Here is a 7786-nt window from a genome sequence, read left to right on the forward strand (position 1 = left end):
CTTCCTAGAAGGCTCGACCCCTCACATTTCTGGCGTGGAAACGACGCAAATCTTGTTGGTAAATGGTCGATCGGATCAGAGCCATCTCCCTTTCTTCCTCTAAAAGGTCGACTGCGTCCTGCCGCGCTTGTTCAGCTTCTGCTTCGTTGTAGATCTCAACTCTAGGAGCATTGTGGAGAAGATCACTCGGCAAGACTGCTTCAGCTCCGTAGACCAAGAAGAATGGAGTTCTTCCGGTCGATCGATTAGGTGTGGTCCGCAGTCCCCAAAGCACCGAGGGAAGTTCGTCGACCCACGCTCCAGCTGCATGCTTGAGATCACGCATCAGTCGGGGTTTCAATCCCTTGGGAATCAGGCCATTGGCTCGCTCTGCTTGTCCATTCGTCTGCGGATGGGCGACTGAAGCATAGTCGACTCGTGTGCCTTGAGAGTTGCAGAAGTCCCTGAATTCCTCCGAGTCAAAGTTCGACCCATTATCCGTAATGATGCTGTGTGGGACTCCATATCTGAATATCAGTTCTCTGATGAAGCTAACAACAGTACCGGCGTCAAGGTTCTTGATTGGTTTAGCCTCAATCCACTTGGTGAACTTGTCGACTGCCACCAGTACATGCGTGAAGCCACTTCGACCTGTTCTCAAAGGACCGACCATGTCCAACCCCCATACTGCGAAAGGCCAGACGAGTGGAATGGTCTTCAGAGCTGATGCAGGCTTGTGCGACATATTCGAGTAGAACTGACATCCGTCGCACTTATCCACTATTTCCTTTGCCATCTCATTCGCCTTTGGCCAGTAAAATCCGGCTCGGTATGCTTTGGCCACGATGGTCCGAGAGGACGCATGATGACCACAGGTTCCCGAGTGGATATCATTAAGGATGATTCGACCTTCTTCTGGTGTTATGCACTTCTGACCAACTCCAGTCGCGCTTTCTCTATATAACTGTCCTTTGATTACGGTAAAGGCTTTAGATCGACGGACGATCTGTCGAGCCTCTTCCTCATCCTCCGGAAGCTCTTTTCTCAGGATATACGCGATATACGGAACTGTCCAGTCGGGAATGACCACCAAGACCTCCATGACCAAGTCGACCACTGCTGGGACTTCAACCTCTGTCGGATCTGTGGCACTCTTGGGCTGTGGAGCTTCTTCGGTGAAAGGATCTTCTTTGACTGATGGAGTGTGTATATTCTCCAAGAACACACCACTCGGAGTGGCTCCTCTCTTGGAACCTATCTTTGCTAGATCATCAGCTGCTTGATTTTTCAGTCGGGGTATATGATGGAGCTCCAACCCCTCGAACTTCTTTTCCAGCTTCCTCACTGCACTGCAGTATCCAGTCATGGCTGGGCTTCTCACGTCCCACTCCTTCATCACTTGGTTGACCACTAAATCTGAATCGCCATAGACCATCAGGCAACAGACGCCGAGTGAAATGGCCATGCGCAATCCGTATAAGAGGGCCTCATACTCTGCCTCATTGTTGGAGGAATCAAAGTGAATCTGGAGCACATATCTGAGCTTATCTCCTCTGGGGGAAACCAGGACAACCCCAGCACCGGAACCATTCAACATCTTAGAGCCATCAAAAAACATGGTCCAATGCTCCGAGTGAACTTCAGTCGGCTACTGCTGTTCAATCCACTCGGCGAGGAAATCTGCTATTGCCTGGGACTTAATGGCTTTCTTTGCCTCAAACTTGATATCAAGGGGAAGAAGTTCAATCGCCCATTTCGACACTCGACCAGTTGCATCTCTGTTGTGCAAAATCTCTGATAGTGGAGCGTCGCTGACGACTGTGATGGAATGATCAGAGAAATAATGAGCAACCTTCTTTGTGGTCATGTATATTCCATACACAAGCTTCTGATAATGAGGATATCTCTGTTTGGATGGAGTCAAGACTTCAGACAAATAATACACTGGGCGCTGAACTTTGAAAGCTTTTCCTTCTTCTTCCCGCTCGACCGTAAGCACTGTACTGACGACTTGTCCTGTGGCTGCGATATAAAGCAACAAAGGCGCTTTGCTGACTGGAGCAGCAAGCACCGGCTGGGTGGAGAGCAGAGCTTTTAGCTCGGCAAATGCTGCATCAGCTTCTAGAGTCCACTCGAACTTGTCCGCCTTCTTCATCAGTCGGTAAAAAGGCAATGCCTTTTCACCGAGTCGTGAGATGAATCGACTTAATGCGGCCAAGCATCCAGTAAGCTTCTGGACATCGTGCACTCGCACAGGGCGTTTCATTCGGAGAATAGTGCCGATCTTTTCTGGATTAGCGTCGATCCCTCGCTCGGAAACGAGAAAACCGAGTAACTTGCCACCAGGAAGTACGAATGTGCACTTTGATGGATTGAGCTTGATATCATACCTTCTGAGGTTGGCAAATGTTTCGGCGAGGTCAGCGAGCAGGTCGGAACCTTTTCGTGACTTGACGACGATATCATCCATGTACGCTTCCACATTCCGACTGATTTGAGTGAGTAGACACTTCTGAATCATTCGCATAAATGTGGCTCCGGCATTCTTGAGGCCGAATGGCATGGTGATATAGCAGAAGCACCCGAATGGAGTGATGAAAGCTGTTTTTACCTCGTCGGGTCCGTACAGACGGATCTGGTGGTACCCGGAGTAGGCGTCTAGAAAAGACAATCTCTCGCATCCCGCGGTCGAGTCAACAATTTGATCTATGCGAGGGAGAGGAAAATGATCTTTCGGGCAGGCCCGGTTGATGTGCTTGAAATCAATGCACATTCGGAGCGATTTGTCCTTCTTAGGAACCATGACGACATTAGCGAGCCATTCGGAGTGGTATATCTCTCGGATAAACCCTGCCGCCAACAGTCGAGCCACTTCCTCACCAATGGCTTTTCTCTTCTGGACGGCGGACCGCCGAAGATGCTCTTTGACTGGTTTTGCTGATGAGTCGACTCTTAGGCGATGCTCAGCCAGTCCCCTGGGAACACATGGCATGTCAGCGAGCTTCCATGCAAAAATGTCCCAGTTCTCACGGAGGAACTGGATGAGCGCTTCTTCCTATTTCAGGTCGAGTGTTGTGGAGATGTGGGTCGAAGCTGCATCGGGGTCGGTCGGGTGAATGTGAACAGGCTTCGTCTCACCGGACGACTGAAATGCAGATTCTGTGGCGGGTTTCTTGGATCGCAGCAAATCACTCGGATCTGCGTTTTGCTTGTATTCTTCAAACTCGACCGTTGTTACCTGGGAATCAGCAATCTTTGAGCCCTTCTGAAAGCACTCTTCTGCCTTTTGCCGATCACCGCTGACAGTGATCACTCCTTTGGGGCCGGGCATCTTCAATTTGAGGTACACGTAACATGGTCGAGCCATGAACCGTGCATAAGCTGGTCTCCCCAAAATGGCATTATATGCACTCTGAAAATCCACGACCTCAAACGCCAACTTCTCTTTGCGAAAATGTTTCGAATCACCAAACACCACGTCCAGAGCTATTTGGCTGAGTGACTCGGCTTTCTTCCCTGGTATAACTCCATGAAATCTCATGTTACTGGTGCTCAGTCGGGACATCGGAATGCCCATTCCTTTCAGTGTGTCTGCATACAACAAATTCAGTCTGCTACCATCGTCCATCAGCACTTTTGTCAGTCGAGTGCCTTCAACAACTGGATCGACCACCAAAGCTTGCCTCCCAGGGGTGGCAATATGAGTCGGGTGATCAGATTGGTCGAATGTGATGGGTGTTTGGGACCATCTCAGATAATTTGCTTTTGCTGGGGTAACCATGTTCACCTCGCGGTTAATGACTTTCAATCGACTCTTGCTTTCCACATCTGCAAAGATCATCAGAGTGGAGTTGACATGCGGATATCCTTCCTCACTGTCCTCCTTGTCTTCAGCCTTGTCCGAATCCTTTTCCTTGTCTTTAGACTGTTTTCCTTGAAACTGCTGGATCAGGAGTCGACATTGGCAAGTGGTATGCTTTGGGTAAATGATATTCCCCTCTTCGTCTTTCTTCGTGTGGATGTGACACGGCATATCCATCACGTCGTTCCCTTCTTTATCCTTTACCTTCTTAGGGTTCCAGGATCCTTTTGGTTTCCCTTGAAATTTTCCATGAGTCACGGCCAGAGCCTCTCCAGGAGCTGCCGGTTCAGCCTTCCGCTTCTGTTTTCGACTGGTGTTTCCCTTCTCCGACTGGCTCGGCTTGTGCTTACCGCTTCGGAGTCGGTCTTCTTCTACGCCTTGGCGTACTTGGTAGCAATTTCCATCATCCGACTCAAGGTCATGTCTCCGGTTCGACCAAATTTCAAACTCGATTATCTGTTCTTGACACCATCCTTGAAGGCGCAGACTGCCTGATGATCAGACACATTCTCCACAGTATGGTGCAAAGTGATCCATCTCTGAATATACTCCCTGAGAGTCTCATTGGTCTTCTGCACGCAGACTTGCAGCTCCGTCAATCCAGCTGGTCGCTTGCAAGTTCCTTCAAACGTTCTGACGAACACTCGGGACAGATCTTCCCAAGTGTAAATGCTGCTAGGAGGTAACTGATTCAACCACGCTCTGGCAGAACCTTCCAACCTGAGGGGCAAATGCTTCATGGCCACCTCGTCATTCCCACCACCAATCTGAACCGCCACTCGGTAGTCCTCAAGCCAAGTTTCAGGCTTAGACTCACCGGTGAACTTGCTGACTCCTGTTGCCAACCTGAAATTGGGAGGAATCACTGCGGCTCTGATAGCTCTGCTAGAACATTCCGGACCAGAAACGTGCACTCGACTGCTCGTGGGCGCATCTCTGTCGAGTCCACCTCGATGGGCTCTGTTCCGGTCGACCAAGCCTTGCACGATAATGGATCGCGCGTCGAAGCCTGGTTCTCTGGGGTCGACTGGAACTCTTCGCCCCGCACTGAGCTGACGTCTGTCATCTTGCTGCCGAGGAGCGTAAGACCCACCCCTCGGAGGGGAAGTGGGCACTCGACGCCTATCATCTCGGTCGTGTCGGTCTCCATATTGGTCTCGCCGATTCTCGCGCCCTTCACGCCGCGGAGGCGATCTGGGACTGTGAGCCGACTGAACCGTATTCGCAGCGACGGATCGACTGTGAATTCTGTTGCACGACTGCGACACGGCTGAATTCTGATCTCCTGCTGCCCGGAGCAGATCCCTGATCTGCATCAAGCCTCTGCCAGCTTCCGACTGAGAGGGCTGGATGGACTCTGCTATACGGGTCGCAGCTACTAAATTCTGGATTGGGGTTCGATATACCTGAGTCGGCGGGAAGAGTTGACGTCGATTGGCGTCGGGAACTCGTTGCCGCGCGCGCTCGTCGAGTGCTCGTTGAAGATTCTCCAAGCGAGCGCGTTCGGCCAAATTGGCCAAACTTGCCTCCTCCAAGGCGCGAGCCTCGGGGGTTTCTCCTGCGATGGGAGTATGCAGGGCATCCATGTTCCTGCGGCGAAGTTCCTCTCTTTGCAGAGAGTCGAGTGGCTCGGGCTGGTATTCTTCGTGGTCTCGTGCGGGGTCGCCTCCGTCGCCTGCCCCACCCTCACGGGCGAAGCCAGGGGGGCTGCGAGGCCCGTCGACCATCAGGATTTCCGCTGCTGGACCACTGCTATCGCATTCGGATGCAGTCTCTACTTAGCCAGTCGACAGATCGAACAGGCCGTAGAGAGATTCGTCGGGCTCGATTGCCGCAACTTGGGTGGTGGCCGTCTGGCGAGCCACCGCGTGTCTCACCCACCGCTGAAGCCTCGACCGACCCGAGCGCTTGCGCTGGCGGGAGACCGGGAGGGTGGTTAATAGGGGAGTCGACCGATATGGGGTCAACGGTTGCCGCCGCAGAACGCCGTGGGCACCTGCGCGAAAATGCGTTGCACCGCGGACGGGGAGCGCATCGACGTCGAGTGGAGCCTCCTCGAGCCAGGCAGAGTCGTCGGCGACGAAGGTGAGAGCACCGAGACGAATCTCTCGACCCTCGACCAAAACTCCAGCAGCTACCATGATGAAAGTACTCGGAAGAATCGCAACTTCTCCACAAAATCGCTAAAACACCCGCCCCAAGGTGGGCGCCAACTGTCGTGGATCTAAGTCTGATAGTAGAGTGGGGGGTAGGTATGGAGAGGCAAGGTCCTAGCTATGGAGAGGTTGTAAGCACAAGAGATGTACGAGTTCAGGCCCTTCTCGGAGGAAGTAAAAGCCCTACGTCTCGGAGCCCGGAGGCGGTCGAGTGGATTATGTGTATATGGATTACATGGTGCCGAACCCTTTTGCCTGTGGAGGGGGGTGGCTTATATAGAGTGCGCCAGGACCCCAGCCAACCCACGTAATGAAGGGTTTAAGGTACATTAAGTCCGGGGCGTTACTGGTAACGCCCCACATAAAGTGTCTTTACTATCATAAAGTCTACTTAATTACAGACCGTTGCAGTGCAGAGTGCCTCTTGACCTTCTGGTGGTCGAGTGAGTCTTCGTGGTCGAGTCCTTCAAGTCAGTGCTTAGATCAGGCAGTGCAGAGTCCCTCATCGGTCGACTGGAAGGTGATCTCTTCAAAGGGTGTCCTTGGGCAGGGTACTTAGATCAGGTCTGTGACCCTACCCTAGGTACATGACTCCATCACAAGGTGCGCTTACGTGTTGGTCATCAACACTGGCAGTTATGGTCGATTCTGGCCCATTTCTTGGACTATTATTCACCGTTCTGGGGTCCCAAAGTGATTTCCATAGCTGTTGAACCCCAAGGTGCGCTTACGTGTCAGTCATCAACACTCGAAGTTTTGGCCGATTCTGGCCTGTTTATGGACTATTACTCACTATTTTGGGGTCCCGGGGTGATTTCCACGATTAACGAACCCTGGGGTGCGTTTACCTGTCGGTCATCAACACTCGCAATTTTGGCCGATTCTGGCCCGTTTCTAGGATTATTACTCACCGTTTTGGGGTCCCGAAGCGATTTCCAAAGTTTTTGAGCCCCATGGTGCGCTTATGTGTCGGTCATCAACACTCACAGTTTTGGCCGATTCTGGCCCATTTCGTGGACCATTACTCACTTTGTTTGGGGTCCCGGAGTGATTTCCACGATTAACGGACCCTGGGTGCGTTTACGTGCCGGTCATCAATACTCTTGTTTTTGGCCGATTCTGGCCCGTTCCTTGAATTAATACTTACTATTTTGGGGTCCCGAAGCAATTTCCATAGTTATTGAACCCCAAGGCGCGTTTAAGTGTCGGTCATCTACACTGGCAGTTTTGGCCGATTCTGGCCCGTTTCGCGGACTATTACTCACTGTTTTAGGGTCCCGGAGTGATTTCCAGGATTAACGAACCACGGGGTGCGTTTACGTGTCAGTCATTAACACTGGCAGTTTTGGCCGATTCTGGCCCGTTTCTTGGATTATTACTCGCCGTTTTGGGGTCCCAAAATGATTTCCATAGTTGTTGAACCCCATGGTGCGCTTATGTGTCAGTCATCAACACTCACAGTTTTGGCCGATTCTGGCCCATTTCGTGGACCATTACACACTTTGTTTGGCGTCCCGGAGTGATTTTCACGGTTAACGAACCCTGGGTGCATTTACGTGCCGGTCATCCATACTCTCAGTTTTGGCCAATTCTGGCCCGTTCCTTGGATTATTACTCACTATTTTGGGGTCCCGAAGCAATTTCCATAGTTGTTAAACCCCAAGGTGCGCTTATGTGTCGGTCTTCTCCACTGGCAATTTTGGACTATTACTCACTATTTTGGGGCCCCGAAGTGATTTCCACGATTAACGAACCCTGAGGTGCGTTTACGTGTCGGTCATCAACACCG

Source organism: Triticum aestivum, chromosome 7B (assembly GCF_018294505.1).
Source record: "Triticum aestivum cultivar Chinese Spring chromosome 7B, IWGSC CS RefSeq v2.1, whole genome shotgun sequence".
Classification (NCBI taxonomy): domain Eukaryota; kingdom Viridiplantae; phylum Streptophyta; class Magnoliopsida; order Poales; family Poaceae; genus Triticum; species Triticum aestivum.